We start from the raw sequence: 16,482 nt of genomic DNA, 5'->3' as shown, positions 1-16,482 counted from the left end.
CAAAAATATTCTAGGATTTTGAAGAGAAAAAGGTAAAAGGGTTGTTAAGAGCAAACAATTTCAAGATTCATCTCTGAAAGCTAGGCTAATAAATCAACCTGGATTAGTCTGCCAAAAATATGAAAATATAAAAACATAATAAATTAGTCAGTTGTCCATGGCTATAATCTGTTGCCTGATGCCAGATGTACTTATGATAGGAAAAACAGCTGGCTTTAAAACAGCTGGAAAATGTTAAGCACTTATATAACACATTTTTAAAGAAGTATCAGATGGGTTGGTATCTTATTAGGGTGTGCAGTTAAAAGAAGTGGCTATGATTTAACTTGGACCAATGATAAGTTTTTCCATTTTAGCATTTCAGTGTTCATTTAGGGAACTGTAATACCATGTAGAATAAATCCGTTATTAAATCAATGCATTCATTATCTGAAATAGAAGTTTTATTCAATCACTGTATTTTGATAGAGTAGACCATTATACATGAGTAGGAGATAATGGATTGAAGAGAGTGTCCTTGAAGGAGAGAAGCTCAGGTCTCCTTTCTTGTACATTCCCAGGAGACAAGTCAGTTTCTGATGCCATCAAGACTTCAGAAGGCTGGCAGGGACTGTGAGGCAACCCTATATGGTATAACAAATCAGTGCATGAGCCAGCTAACCATGTAACTGGTGAGAGGAAGGAATGAAATCACTTCTGCTTAAAATCTGTCGATGTCATCTTTTAATCTATTTAGGGTGATCAGCTCAGCTGGCTTTATGGCAACGCAGCCATGTGTGTGGTAAGGACTCACTAGAAGCCATCATCAAAGTTAGTAAATCTGTTTCTGCTCTCTCCAAGCTCTACTTGCTTAGCCTGATGTGTCCATTTCTCTTACCACCCAATGATTAGAAAAAGAGCAAGAACGCTAAGGAGTGATAAGAGGGAGGATGAGACACACTAGGCAGACATGCACATATACAACAAAGATCTGAAAAAAAAAATTCTAATAGGTATTTTCACAGCCTGATACATATAAGCAAGAGGGAAATCAAGGCTCGTTTAAAAAGTGCTTACTTTCCTATAACTGCCTGTAACTTTGTGTACTGATAGTCTTCTAACACAGCTTTGTATTTTGGATGCTGAAGTAGTCATCAGCATAGACTAACTTTGATACAATCACTAAATCCTAAATTCTTCTAAAAAGAGGTCATGGTTAATATAATCAAGGAAAGAGAATAAAATTGGCCTACTTTTGTATTTTTAGATGATTCCAGAACTCAAAATCAAATATACATATATATTTGTGTATCCCAGTATAAAAACCTTGCTAGTTAAATATCAGTGTGAAAGTCTATAACCTAATGGAAATATTCTTAAATTTCAAATCCGGAAAGTGTTACCTTCTATACAGCATCCTGGATTTCTTGCTACTATAGTCTAAGTGCATACACTGCTCCAAAGATCTCTGGATCATTCTCTTTGGCAGCAGCAGATCTGGGAAATTATGAAAAAACATCCACCAGTATAAATTGTCCTAAAAGACAGTTACACCTATTAACTGTTTGCATTTATTTACACATATAAGTTCCATCATCATATTGATAGAAACTGTTTCTGTTAAAACCCTGAGGAAATGAAAGGGAGACGAAAGGGGGAGAGAAAAAAAATGGTTTGGTAAGGGCAGAATCAGCAGCCCCAAAACAGTTCAAAAACTATCCTTCTCATAGGGATATTTCAAATTTTCCTACCTTGTAAAAGGAAGGGAATAAATCTTGATTGGGAAGGAGTTATCATTTATGATTATGTCTTGAACCTTTGCATTGTTTTTCCACTTTTCAGCACTTGAGTGAAAAGAGAACAGGGGATAGTGACTCCCCTTCTGAAGCAAGGCAGGCCTAGGGTTGGGCCAGCTCCAAATCTAGGTCATAATTAATGTGTCCTCCACTGCACCTTCCACCTGGAGCTCAAATGCAGTGCTGAAATGCATCACATTGCAGGTGATTTGCTTTTTCTGAGCCCAGTATGAGAGTAATTTATAAGGGAGGAGACAGAAATGGGTGATCCTTGTAGAACATAGTGTCTTCATATTGCCAAAGAGTCCCATACTTACCCCTGATTAACATGGAAACAAGGGAAATTTGGAGAACTCTCAAGAGGCTTTAGTCATATACTGTAGTTCATACAATATTCCCCACTTTGGCTTAGAACTGAGACCCTTTTGAAAAGGTAGCACTTTTCTTCACGGCAAAGGAGCCATTCATGTCAATGGGTATTTCACAGGTCCTAGGGTCAGAATGTAGGCTGATACTCTTGGGGTAAGTACTAGCCACCCTTCTTAACTGCCAGCATTTATCTGGTTGAAATGGTTCATATATGTACCTTCGTTAAATCTTTACTCAAGCTTTTAATGACCCTTCAAAAAAGTATTACCTTTCTTTCCTGTTTTCTCAGTGCTAAAAAGGGGGCAGCTTTTCCATTTCCTTCTTTCCGTCTTTCTGTCTTTTCTAGGGCTACTCCCCTGGCATATGGAAGTTACCAGGCTAGAGGTCGAATAGGAGTTGCAGCTGCTGGCCAAAGCCAGTGCCACAGCAACACGGGATCTGAGCCGCTTCTGCAACCTACACCACAGCTCACGGCACGTCGGATCCTCAACCCACTGAGCAAGGCCAGGGATTGAACCCGCAACCTCATGGTTCCTAGTCGGCCACTGTGCCACAATGGGAACTCCCCATTTCCTTCTTGTACTGACATTGGGCCTTGGCTTTTGACTATTTTAATTCTGTAAGAAACCCTAGAATGTGGAAGCATTGTCTTTATTTACTCATTAAGGAACAAAGTCCCTTTTCAACTTGAGGTCTAGACTATAGAAGCCTGAAGAAGTTAGGCATAGAAGCTGTATATTAAAGAATCTCACCATGAAAGTAACGTAAAGGTACATAAAGGCTACAGCTGTTAATTGTGAGGATAAACAAGGTAGTGTATATTATTATGGCCTGCGATGTATTCCCTCCAAATTGATATGGTGATGCCCTACCTCCAGTATCTTATGATGTGACTGGATTTGGAGACCGGGCCTTTGAAGTGGTAATTAAGGTAAAATAAAGTTATATGGGTGAACCCTAATCCAATATGACTGGTTAATTTATAACAAGAGGCGATTAGGACACAGATGACACAGACAACACAGATTAAGATTATGTGAGGGGGTGAGAAGGAGGTCATCTGCAAGTCGAGGAGAGAGGCCTCAGAGGAAACCAACATGCTGACACCTTGATCTTAGACTTCTAGCTTCTAGAACTATAAGAAAACAAATTTCTGCCATTTAAGGCACCCGGTCTGTGGTATTTTGTTATGGCAGTCCTAGAAGATGAATTCAGATTTGAAAGTGCTTGTGATTTATAGAGTATTATTCACATGCTAGTTATCATCATTTTATTATGAAGAACATACTAAAAATAAGAGGGAGGGAGAAGGGGTGTCATGGAGGAGATGGAGAGTGGAAGGCTGCCTGGACACACAAAATCAATACAATCAATAAGGGTGTATTGAATGTTGAGTATGTGTTAGGTGTACCAAGATAATCAGATAGGCTTTTTTTTTTTACCCCTAGCAAATGTCAGCCTGATAAGGAAGGTACTGAAAGTACTAAGAAGCCTGGGCAGTTACTTCAGCTTGCTGAGTGTGGTGAATAGAGGTAGGGGAGAGGAGAGCTTGCAGAGTTTTCATAAAGAGAGCACATTTAAAGATTCAGAAACTGGGGAGTTCCGTCATGGCTCAGTGGAAACTAATCTGACTAGCATCCATGTGAACACAGGTTCAATCCCTGGCCTTGCTCAGTGAGCTAAAGGATCCGGCCATGAGCTGTGGTGTAGGTTGCAGACATGACTCGAATCCTGTGTTGCTGTGGCTGTGGTGTAGGCCAGCAGCTACAGCTCTGATGTACCCCTAGCCTGGGAACCTCCATATGCCATGGCTGCAGCCCTAAAAAAATAAAAATAAAAATAAAAAAATAAAAGATTCAAAAACTGGGTAAGACTTTGCCAAGCAGATGACATGGGGGCAGAGGAGGAAAGACATCAGAAAGACACACACGAGGTATGCCATATTGCTGGAAAAAAGCACACAGTGTGCTGGTAGTATGGAAAACACATGGGAGAGTTGTAGAGGGCCTTGAATGCCGTGTGAAGGGAGCTGGATGCTATCATGTAGGCAACAATGAAGAAAAACGTGTTGTTTTTTATTATCTCAATATTTCTTTGCTTTCTGCCCTTATGTTTTTCTCACTTCCATTGTACCTCTTTATTCAGATTTCAAGTGCCTTCTCTCTCCCAGTCTGCCAGTTTCCATCAGCCAAACTGCTCCTTAAAAGCCGTCTCTTATAGAGGCTTAAGAGATTTTCCATCTACCCCGACCCTTGAAAGGTAATTGATGGCCTGGATGTCCTAGACCTTGTGCAAGTTTTGTCACCGAATTTGATGGATTTTTTAGGGAAAGTCATTTTTGTAATTTGTTAAGAACTGACGATAAGAGTTACTCAGAGAGATCAGTCAAAGTATGTTGGGTTGCAAGAAACATTGATTGACTGGGTGAGCAAAATGTGTCTAAAAGTTGATGTATACCCCGTTCTCTGGCCTGAGCTTATTCATTCCCTCTCTCTCTGGATCTGAATTAAAATAACATCTATCAATTATGGAGCATGCCAAACAGTGTGAAACAAGTTATGAGACTAATTGGAGATACATGCCATTCCTTGGAGAAGTTTCAGTGGGAATTTTTATTGATTCATGTTTATATATCACAGGGAAAAATGAAGGTCACATTCACCCTTTATTCAAAATAAACCTCATCACATGTACTCAAATAGCTACACAGAACCTTTTGACTGTCGTAGGGAAGCTGAAGGACACTGCAGAATATGCATCCAAACAATTAGGTGGTGGAAGAACATGTTAAATGTCTAAAAAGACAGAAATTGTCTTTTATCTCATTTTCTGCTCCTGTGTAACAACGTGAAAATTGGAAGTAAATGTATATGCTTCTCTATCTTCACTACACTAATAAAAAAACTTCCAACTTGGAAGTTTTTTGATGGAGTTAGTTTTTATGTTTTTAGAATTTATTCTTCAACAGATTTTTAAAATTCAGTATATAATTTCATTTATAGAAAGGCCATTCTTAGAGAAGAAGGATAAATGACATAGTTAAGAATAAGGGCTCTGATGTCAGATCACCCTAGTTCAAGTCTCAGTTCTTCAGTTTGTAATGATGTGTTTTAGTCATTTTTATCTCTTTGTACCTTAGAAGATCACTGTGAAGATTAAATCAAATGATGGAGGTAAAATGCATGCTTAGCACGATAATTAGTGAAAATAACAATCTGCTATATAGAAAAGAACATTCTCTGCTAAATGCTGGGCTTCAAAAGTGAGTTGATAAGGAAACCATACTAGATGCCAAATACAGTTGTCATGTACAACTATAACCTCTCTGATCGGTGGACAAGAAATGATGATGATGTAATTGGTAAAACGTAATATCAGAAAAATCAGGAGTTCCCATCGTGGCGCAGTGGTTAACGAATCCGACTAGGAACCATGAGGTTGTGGGTTCGGTCCCTGCCCTTGCTCAGTGGGTTAACGATCCAGCGTTGCCATGAGCTGTGGTGTAGGTTGCAGACGTGGCTCGGATCCTGCGTTGCTGTGGCTCTGGTGTGGCTCTGGTGTAGGCCGGTGGCTACAGCTCCTATTCGACCCCTAGCCTGGGAACCTCCATATGCCGCGGGAGCAGCCCAAGAAATAGCAAAAAGACAAAAAAAAAAAAAAAAAAAAAAAAAAGAAAAGAAAAAGAAAAAGAAAAAGAAAAAGAAAAATCAGTCCATGTACAAGTTTCAACCAGAGATTCAGAAGCAGCTGACTTTACACAGTTCTATCAGGGAGCTGAAAGTTCAGAGAGTTTGTGTTGGTAGAGAATATTTTTGAACTCTTGAAGGAAAACATGTTCTTACCTAGGTAGAAAAGGTCATTTTGGGTCTTATTGCCTAACAAAAGGTCTGTGAATTGCAGTATTAACATCCTCAGGGCAGCTTTGCCTCAGACAAAGACATTTCAGAATGGTGCTGTGAACAGTTAGTGTGAAGAGCTCATTCCTCAAGCAGAGTGGTGCCGTTCTTGTCTGGTGGCCTAAGTGCTAAGCCAGCATGCCACAGGGTTCACAGGTACCAGAATAGTGCAGGTGCCATTTTGTCCATATCCATCTCTAACAAATGTCTGGAACTTTAAATGCAAAAAAAAAAAAAAAAAAAAATTATGAGTTTTCACTGTTGACCTTGCACAGAGCAGGTGCACAGTCAATAGCTACTGAATACATTTATCTACCACTGCAAAGTCAGTTTCCTTGGGGGTAGGACAGGGATAAAGACTCTAGTATCTTGTACATGTCCGACCCCAAGAACCCACTGTGTGTGGTTCTGTGTTATGTTTTGCCTAAGGAAATCTCCATTATCATACCAAATGGTACCAATGTTAAAATATTTACCAGGTCTCCAAATTTTCAGATTTCTTCATCTTAACAGAAATTCTACTTTTAACATGATTGAAATGAAAATGTCTTTCCCTAGATCTGAAAGTGATGTTAAGGTTAAGGTTATTTAAAGTAAAAAAAGGAAAGCAACCTTAAAGAAACATTTAAGACCAAATCTAATGCTGATAAAACCAGCAATATCAGAAGGCACATTTGCTATTAATTTGATGATGTTAATCATGGAAGTGAAATATGAGATGCTGACATTAAAAATATGGAGTTGGAAGAAATATTAAGTTATGTATTTTATTACTAAATAATAGAAACACAAGAGGAAAACAAAAATCTTTTCAAATATCATCCAACTTCTTAGTACAATAAAAATTTCTCATATGGCAGAATTTCCTCTCTAAACTGAGAAATTCTCTTGTAACTAAAACTGTCATGAAGTTGCCACATTAGACTAATGACCTTTAGTTATAATTGGAATAATTGAATTTTAGATTGTCAAGAAAACGGAACTGAAATTCATAAAATTTGCCAAGAGAATAGCTCTTTGATACGCATTTGACAATCTGAAAAATATGACAGCTTAAAAAAATGAACCTGCTATTGCATTATCCAAGGGCAAAGCAAGCACTTGAATATTCTTTTTAAAAGCATTTCCTCCATCATGATCTGAGGATTAAAAAATAGCTCAACCATTTTTGTCGAAGTTGCAATACATTTGCTTTAAGTCTTTTTTGGAGTAACATTTTATCAGGGAAAATATTTACATGAATCCTGTACCCAATGTAAGGATCATTTATAGCTATCTTATTTTAATCACATCTGTGATATACTCACACACAATCTCCAGTTATGCAGAGTATGGAAGAAATAGGCAAATTATTTAATGGGATGAAAATTATACTGTATAGGAATTAAATATTTTGAATTTCTGTGGATTAAGAAGAATGAATTTGTTCCTGAATATTCCTAAATTTATTCCACATTGAAAATTGTTGACACTGCAGTTGAATATTGACAGAAGTAGGGCTGATCAATGTTGAACCTTCAGGGTCAAAGGACTTCATGTTTGGTGTAATAAGCAACTTAGTATAGGTATTACAGTATTTCAGTAAAGTAACAATTATTAAGGGTCAGGCAAGGTTTCTGTTATAAACTCTAATTCAGGGAGGCTTGGGGAGGCATACTTTCAGTCTCCAAAGGCATATGATAGATGATTGAAGCAAGATGATGGTTTGGAAATAAACAAAGAAAGTGAGTCATTATACTCAAAGTTGAGGAATTATTTCCATTCTCCAGATTCAAACCCCATCTTTTCTTAACATCTCCACAGACCTTTTATGAAATCTTTAAACCCAGGAAGCTTTAGATGAGAGGTAAATCTCTTTTGAGTTTTTAAGTGGCTTGAAATCTTTACTTTTGAAAATTATCTAGCACATTCAAGTAGGCTATAAATTGTAAACACAACCAAAGGGAGCTCTGTATCTATTCAACCAGATATGGTTCAATGAAATCTCAGAAACACCACACTTTCCACTTAGTTGTGTGTGGAACGTTAGTAGCACATGGAAATCATTATTTTTTATTCAAACATGCTTGATCATATTGCTTAAGGCTTCGTTTTTCACCAAATCTCACTTTTTATGTAACTACAAAATAGTGTTTTAATTATTTACTTTAAAATATGTGTTGGACATACTGTGATTTCAACTTGAAAAAAGCAAACAGTAATGTAAATATAAAATATAACAAATACTTTATAATAATAAAATAGTGATGAAATAGATAATTATGTAGACGTATATATTGCTTGGCCTAGAATTCAACAGCATAATTTAAAAAAATAATAATTAAGGAATACATTAACATAAAATTTTAAAAATTAAAATGTAGAAGTTTGATAATGTGGAATTTGGGTTTGAAAGAAAGGATAGCATATCTGAACAGAGGAGGAGGGGCTAAGGTACTAACTCCAGTACCTTCTGCCTGTTCTAAGCCCCATATAGTCACAACTTCTGAATCTTCAAATCCTTCCTGGGTAGACACTAAGTGGTCTGCCCTCCTGCGACCTTTCTTCTAGAATTCAGAATGTATAGATACATTCATACAATAGAAGTGGGCATTGATCACTCAAGGAAGAAACTGTGCACTTTCAGTTTCCATTACATTAAACAAAATACTCATTAGTGCTTGGCATTTTCCCAAGCAGACACAATCTAGGTGTCCACTGAGGCCTCATTCTGCAGTTAAGAAGTTTAAAAAGACCTTTAGACATCAGCTAGGGACAATTAAGGGGTGGGTAAAACTCCTTCAGGGTAAGAAGCCTGGAATTACTGGAAACAAACACACAGAATATCAACTGCAAACTAGACAAACTATCTCTAAGATCAGTTAGCTATTTAAGGAGAGAAAGACTAAAGATCTCTCTGCTTAATCATCATTACCTTTCTTTAAAAAACTGCGATATGCTTTACTCTGGGAGTATTCAGTCATATTAAACCAAAACCACATCTAGATATGTGGTAGAAAAAATAATCTGATGGAAACCTGTCATCACAACGTAATTATTCCTATCATTTACCCATCCAGAAACTAAGTCTCTATATACTAAGAGGTCATAATAATGTGGGTTTGGTCTGAAATCCATTAAAACTGTTGAAACATGTTTTATTGCTAAATAGCCACTTTCATATCCAAAGCAGCTTCTAGAAAATACTAGAGAGCAACTACTTGCATGCAGGTCAGACTTACAGAAGTATTTTCCAAAGTGTTTCTTTCTTTCTTTCTCCCTCCATTCCCTTGCATCCATCCATTCATCCTCCATCCCCCAATCCTTTCATCCAGCAAGCATTTATTAAGTACTACCTGCCAGGTACTGTGCCAAGTTCAGGGGCTACAATACAAAGCCAGTCAATGCTTAGGTGTACATGAAGTTACAGGCTAGCTTCTGAAGTAAATGATTTTGTGTGATCTATGTTGTTGTCAGTATTTAAAGTAACCATATTTGAGAAATCCTCATGGAAGACAAGTACTTCAAAAATTTTTGTAGGCCAAACTTCAAATTTAATTCATGTCACTTGTTCCTCACCCTCTGGGTGGGAGAATGGGAAGAAAAGTTTTTCATGGTACAATTTCTCTTATTTGGAGGAGACATTTGTCTTTCTACTTTGGCTGAGATAGTCTAATCTACCCGAAAGTTTTGGGAATAAATGTTAAATATACACTCTTTCTCCAAAGGATGCTGTGTTATCTAGCCACGAGGAATGTATGAAAGAATAGCAAAAGGAAAGAATGTATGCTTCACGTGGAACATGCAAACCTCCGTGAGTTTGCCACAACATGCTCTCCCTGCCTTTTAACTCAAAGACACCATTCTATCAGTACTTAACACAGATCTTTACATCCCAGAGCTAATAATGCTTCCCAGCTACAGCTGGAAGCATCTGACAAGCAGTGTGTAGTCGGAAACCTCACAGGGGATAAGGTTCCTAATAGTCAACTATGAGTTCAAATCCCGTAAGAGATGCCCCTGGTGTGCAGAGCACTTAACCCTTCGACCAGTACCAACATGACTATTCACAAATTATTGATGTCCCTAAATCCCTGGCAGATTGCAGACAGTTCTTGTATCCATCGAAGCCCAAGCATATGGCCACTAATGGGATGGATTAAAAAAACACATATACACATTGTCTTTGCTACGCTAATATAAAGCCACTGAAATGCTAGAAGGTGATTGAACTGGACGAAACACTGTTAAATACATGCTTAGCCTCATGTTATGGATCATTTCCATTGACATCTATCTGCGTCCTTGGTACAGTTTAATTAAAGCTGTCTGGAACAAGTCTGCCCTCTAAATGATCGGCAGAACAGTGAAAAGGTGAAACACGAGGAGGCTTGAGGCCTTTTTTGTAAAGCACTCAAATGACTCTGTGGTTAAGGAGAGCAGCAGGGAAGAAATTCGTTTTCCAAATTAGCTAGCCATTAGGCTTTTCTGTAAGAGAAGGCAAGGCTCCTTCTGATGCCGTCTTGGAATACCAGAAGCTAAGGTGGTAGTACTGGATCTTAAGAACTCAAACTGAGCCGTATTCTGTTACAAAATAGATATCCCTTATTTGTTTGTTTCTAAAGCAGTAAATATTACAGCAGACTTTTAAAAAACATTTTATTGGAGTATAGTTGACTTACAAAGTTGTATTAGTCTTAAGTGTGTAGCAGAGTGAATCAGTAATACATATACATATATCCATTCTTTTTTCCCATATAGATTATTACAGACTATTGAGTAGATTTCCCTGTGCTGTACAGTAGGTCTTTGTTAGTTATCTACTTTATATGTAGTAGTGTGTATATGTTATTCTCATCCTCCTACTTTATCCCTCCCCTATGGTTTCCCCTATAGTAACCATAAATTTGAACTCAAAATCTGTGAGCTTGTTTCTGGTTTATAAGTTCTTTTGTATTATCTGTAGAAAAATTTATTTGTAATTATTTTGCAAAATATAACTCCTAAATGGAACAATTTTGCCTAAAATAGTCTCTTTCTTCAGGTAGTTTTGCAACTAGATGGCAGGAACATCATCTATTTCATTTATTTGCACAGCAGATAGAATACTAGCATGGTAAGTAGACAGCTTTAAACAACCAAGATGGTTCTTGAATACCCTTCATGTTTCCAGCACTGTTAAGGTGCTAGGGAAACAAAATAAAGTATGGATCCAGGGCATAAGAAATGTGGGACGTAGTTAAGAGACTCAATCTTAAATTAGCAAATTATATCTACTTCTTTTCCATGCCACTTTCTCCCCTTTATTATGACTTTATTTAAAGAGATTTAAAATAAATTATATTTGCTCTTTAATACCAGAATTAACTGTACATAACAAAAGTATCCAAAGGACTGTGTTAAAAAGTTGCATTCATTGGCTTCTCCGCACAAATCCATCAGCCATGATGTGGGCTGATCCTCTTCATTTAATATTTATTTGGTATCCGCTTCATACAGGACACTGTATCCTTATTCCTCCACTCCCACCCCACATGACTGTCTTTCTCTGTTACAACATGTTCATCCAGACTGTGAGAGGTAACAGTAGCACTAAACAGAAAAGCACTCCTAAATTCACGTAGGGTGTGGTTCTGAAGGATAGATTATTTTAGCCCTGATACCTAACAGAAATTAGTCAGACCTGAAAGATATTCTATTGAAGCAAATAGGTCATAAGTTAAAGCTTATTAAATAGGACAACCTTTCTTGAGTGCTTAAGTGACACTGTGTTGGGAACTCTGGGGAATAGGAAGCAAGTACAAGCATCCTTAACAAACTCAAAAACCAGAAGGATGTACATCCTGAAAGTCACCAAGAAATAATGGTGTTAGATGAGCAAAAACTGGAAACTACAGGGCAGGCTAAAGGACCCAGCTGAACACAGTTGTCCAGCTGTCTTCATGAAGGCACCAGACATGTGAGTTAAGCTGGCTTGAGCCCTCTGGATCAGTCAGCTATCATATAAATTCCTATGAGTGACTCTTGTTAATGCCATATGGAGCAGAACAATTGCTCAGCAGAATCTCACTCAAATTTCTGATTCACAGAATCATGAGATATAAAACAGTGGTGGTTGTGTAAGTTACTGAATTTTGGAGAATTCTGTTATGCAGCAATGTATAACTAGAATGGAGGCAATGTAATAAACGGAACATGTCGTAAGCTCTCAAATTAGAATTATAGTAGTAGAAACTGATAAGAGGGACATGTTGGGGAAAAAGATCCTAAGTTTTCCTTTGTGTTTACAACAAGTTAACCAAAATTTTTTTTCTGTACAGGGCTTTGTGGGCTGTGCTGTCTCTGTTGCTGCTACTCAACTGTGTCATTGTGGGGTGAAAGAAGCCATAGACAATATGTAAATTAATATGTATAGCTGAGATTCAATAAAACTTCATTTATAAAAACAGGCTGCTGGTCAAAGTTGGCTGTGGGTCATAGATTGCTTACCCTTGTTTTATAATGTGTGAGATACTAAGGAAAATTCAACTGGAAATGTGCTACACATAGTTGATGCACAGGAATGGGGCTTCATGACAAGTCAGGGTTGGAGATGTGGATTGGAATTTAGATAAATATTCTTGAAGAGAGCCTAGGATACTACTGTTATATCTTCCTAAGTTTGCTTTTACTTTGTTATTTCTTTCTTTTTTTTTTTTTTTTTTTGTCTTTTTTTGTCTTTTGTTGTTGTTGTTGTTGCTATTTCTTGGGCCGCTCCCGCGGCATATGGAGGTTCCCAGGCTAGGGGTTGAATCGGAGCTGTAGCCACCGGCCTACGCCAGAGCCACAGCAACGTGGGATCCGAGCCGCGTCTGCAACCTACACCACAGCTCACGGCAACGCCGGATCCTTAACCCACTGAGCAAGGGCAGGGACCGAACCCGCGACCTCATGGTTCCTAGTCGGATTCGTTAACCACTGCGCCACGACGGGAACTCCTGTTATTTCTTTTAAATGATATTAGGATAGTTGGTAAACACATTAGTGGGCTGAGGGATTACTTGAATCTTTAGGTGGTGCCAGTGAACCAGGGAATTTATAATCTGGAGACATCCAGAGGACAAAATCAAATGGATTTTCAGATATATTAATAATGGTCCTGGGTCCATTGTCAGTGGTTTTCAAACTTATACAATTTCAACCCAATGTATTTCATGAGTAAGTTGGACTATTCTAGAACCATTTTTCTAAGTGTGGGTAATATCCTAATTTTTAATGTATATCACATTTATGATTTATTTGAATAATTATAAGTTTGGCAGTATTTCTTGCTTATATTTGAAGTGCATCTATAACATTAATCTCCAAGTATTTATATCCCAAACTATCCTGAAAAGTCAGTGGTTATTTTCCACAATTTATGATATGTTGAAGGCATTTTATCATGCTCTTTACTGTTATGTCATGGGAAAAAAGTGTGACCTTTGAAGAAATAAAACAAGCAGCTTTTTAGTTCTCCTGCATATCTGTTAAGTTTATGGATATTTATTTTAGGCTTTATAAAAATTCTATCAGGCAGCTAAACAATTTAGACTCACACAGCATGTAAATTCTAATAAACAAGGGCTCTTTACCCTTCCACCTATTGCCCTCCATGTGCTTGGTACAGGGTGCAGCTATTCAGAACAAATGCTGATAGTCTGCTTAAAATCCTTATTATAACTAATGCAGGTGTGCAAAAGGGTTCTGGTGAATATTCAAAGGTTTTTGTTTTTGTTTTTGTTTTTTTTTAATCCATTTAAGACAAAGAATGGTTTGAACAGTTCTGTTTGGGGCCACAAAAAGAGCAATCTGGGTAAGAAGTGAAGGCTTCTTATGGTTCCTGCATTTGATAAATACAGACCTTGCAGCATCGCCTCACAGACCTGTGATCTCAAGCCCTCACCTTTAGACTTCTTTCCTCCTTGAGAGAAAAATGATTAGTAAGATCTTTCTATTAGATACGCTAGCAGTTTCTGCTAGAAAGAAGTTTTTAATAATATTGAATTTCAAAGAATATGAGGCAAGGCTTGATTCTAGACACTAAGACAAACCCAGTTTAAGCTGATGCCATAGCTCTAAAGAAGGGCCATCTGTTCAGCTCTAATAGTATTTTCTTTTTTTTTTTCACCTTTGTAGCTTAGTTTTAAACCCTGTCTGGGACACCTGCTCGATGTGAAATGATACTGGCAGGTCTCAGTCCATTTGTGGCTAGCTGAAATTTTCCATCTTCCTTTCCAGAAAAATGGTCCATAAGGAAATTAAGTGAAAAGAGTGAGATGTCACACATGGATTCACGTGTAGGTGTGCTAGAGGCCTAGATAATCTTCCTGTGTGAAAAGTACAATATAAATTCAGCACTGGTTCATTGGTTCATCCACTTTGCTTCTCAGCAGCTCTCTAACACCTGAGGTCTCCTGTCTCCTAAAGATGATGCAACTTTAGGGATATCTTTTTACTATTCTAAGCCCCTGCACAATTTGAGCTGAGATTGTAGCATGGCTTGAAATTGGCTGTGATTTGCGGCTTCATTTAAACAGGGACGGTGTATGAAAGTAGTGTTAAGAGGTACATGTTCTGTGCTTTTTTACATTATGTAAATAGATCTAAAGTCTCCAGAAATAACAAAGAATATTCAGAGTTTATGAGTAAACAGATTAGATGCCTTCAGACCACATACTACTCAAGAGAAAAAGTGTACACCATATGTTACTATAACCCAAGGCAATGTTCCTATGTGGTATGAATTTTGATGTCAAAAGTCAATAAAGTCTTTTCCATATAAATTTAAAGCCACCAAAAAGTTCACTGAATTTACTAATACACAATTAGTTTCTTGTTACAGATAATTTCTATTGATCCAAATCTGGTTTGTCAGCATGGATTAATCAAAATTGTTAGGAATTGAGATCTGGGTGGCTCAAGGGATCCATTCCTGGGCTACAAGCCTTTCACCCCCAGGTCACTGTTTTCAATACTTAAAGGAGTTTTGAGAGGCCCATTTGACAGCTGGTGTGAAACAAACCAGTACTTTCAACTAAGTCCCTCACACAGATTCATCGTTCCTTATATTCAAAGACACTATCACTTATTTGTCTGATAGTCTATGTAAAGTGAAAAATTATTGCCTTATCAGCAGTCCTGGTTATTATTCATCGATATGTTCATATTTCTAATCTCCTATGGTAAACAGTAACAGTTGTTATCTTTAAGGCCTGCTGTATGTAATTATTGAATATTTATCTCAGTATGACATTTTCCTGCAAAGGAAACCAGCTGATCTCTGATTGGCTCCTCAGACAATTATATAATCTTTCCTTTGCAGAATAAACTGTAGAAATGTTTCTTTTCTGGAAATTATTTGTGTGTATCTCCTTTGTTTGCCTTTCAAGGTCTTTTCTGAGGTGCCGGTTGTAATGTTCTTATGTTTCTTATTAAATAAAAACTCCAGGTCCATGTCCTCCAGATAGATGGCTTCCTTGGAGAAATACTATTCCTAGCAGTTCTTGGGTTAGATGATTATCCTTCACTTTCTTAGTGGTTGGGAGGCTTTTAACCTTATCCTGGGCATGCATGGTGATCTGCTAGGTAGCACATAGGCCCTGATCTTTGATCTCATCACAGGAGGTCAAAGATCTGAAGACTGCTCTTTCTTTCAGCCCTCAACCTGGTTGAAGTTGCTAAGACTATTCACTTTATTCAGGGTGAATCAGGTAATCTTGTTTTCTAGATCTTTTACAACTGTAGTATTATAGATTTTGTTGCCAGGGGCCAAACACCCTGTTCTTTCTTGACTTGGTTGAAAAATTATTAGAGGAGTTCCCTTGTAGTGTAGCAAGTTAAGGATCCGGCATTGTCAGTGCTGTGGCATGGGTTCGATCTATGGCCCAGGAACTTCCACATGCCAAAGGTAAGGCAAAAAAAAAAAAAAATTAATAGACTTCTATTATAATTAAAATGGCTATTTAGAAAGAACTTTGGTTACTCAGGATAAAAGAAAAGAGATTTAACTATCCTGGATCATTTATGAAGCTTTGCTACTTTCCTTTGCTAAAGTTTTTCAATATCTGGCTCACCTATGAAGCTATACATCTAGGAAGTTAAACATAGTGACTTGAGCTAGAGATAGTACCTATACTGACTACTGTACTGTGAATTCAAGTTCATGGTTTTTAATAGTATGAAAAATAGGAAGTATCTAGTGCTTTCTTTAGTATTCTCAGAGGAAGCTCATGGTAACCTTTGGGTATTTTGGAGGAAACAGCCTGGTTCTCTACTCCTGGGCTGTGCATATATAATGAAGCCAGCTTGGGAGAATGTCTCAAAAATAGAGATCATGTGTTGGAGGGGCCAAGGGAATTACTAGTTATCCACAGGTCCATGGCTACTTAATTTGAGGTCTCATTGCTATGGAACTGGAAGTAAAGGTGTAGGTTCTCATTAAA

At 37.6% G+C, this 16,482-nt stretch overlaps 1 protein-coding gene and 1 long non-coding RNA gene across 10 annotated transcripts in view; one reads left to right on the top strand and one right to left on the bottom strand.

The window, feature by feature from the left end:
• The window catches only part of DPH6 (diphthamine biosynthesis 6), a 445,353-nt gene that overhangs the window by 13,030 nt on the left and 415,841 nt on the right, over nt 1-16,482 (bottom strand). For all 9 annotated transcript variants that reach the window (XM_021098165.1, XM_021098179.1, XM_021098184.1 and 6 more), the window contains 2 exons: nt 5,987-6,254; nt 1,383-1,476 (listed from right to left, as the gene is read on the bottom strand). The gene's annotated coding sequence lies outside the window, so the exon portion shown is untranslated. The remainder of the gene's footprint in view (nt 1-1,382; nt 1,477-5,986; nt 6,255-16,482) is intronic.
• On the top strand, nt 6,283-12,733 carry LOC102166069. Its single transcript, XR_002345587.1, has 3 exons — nt 6,283-9,833; nt 11,064-11,135; nt 12,340-12,733. It is a non-coding gene; the product is annotated as an uncharacterized LOC102166069 (long non-coding RNA).

This window comes from Sus scrofa, chromosome 1 (genome assembly GCF_000003025.6).
Source record: "Sus scrofa isolate TJ Tabasco breed Duroc chromosome 1, Sscrofa11.1, whole genome shotgun sequence".
Taxonomy (NCBI): domain Eukaryota; kingdom Metazoa; phylum Chordata; class Mammalia; order Artiodactyla; family Suidae; genus Sus; species Sus scrofa.
Note: the sequence above shows the minus strand (reverse complement) of the source record. Positions and strands in the feature narration are given on the sequence as shown.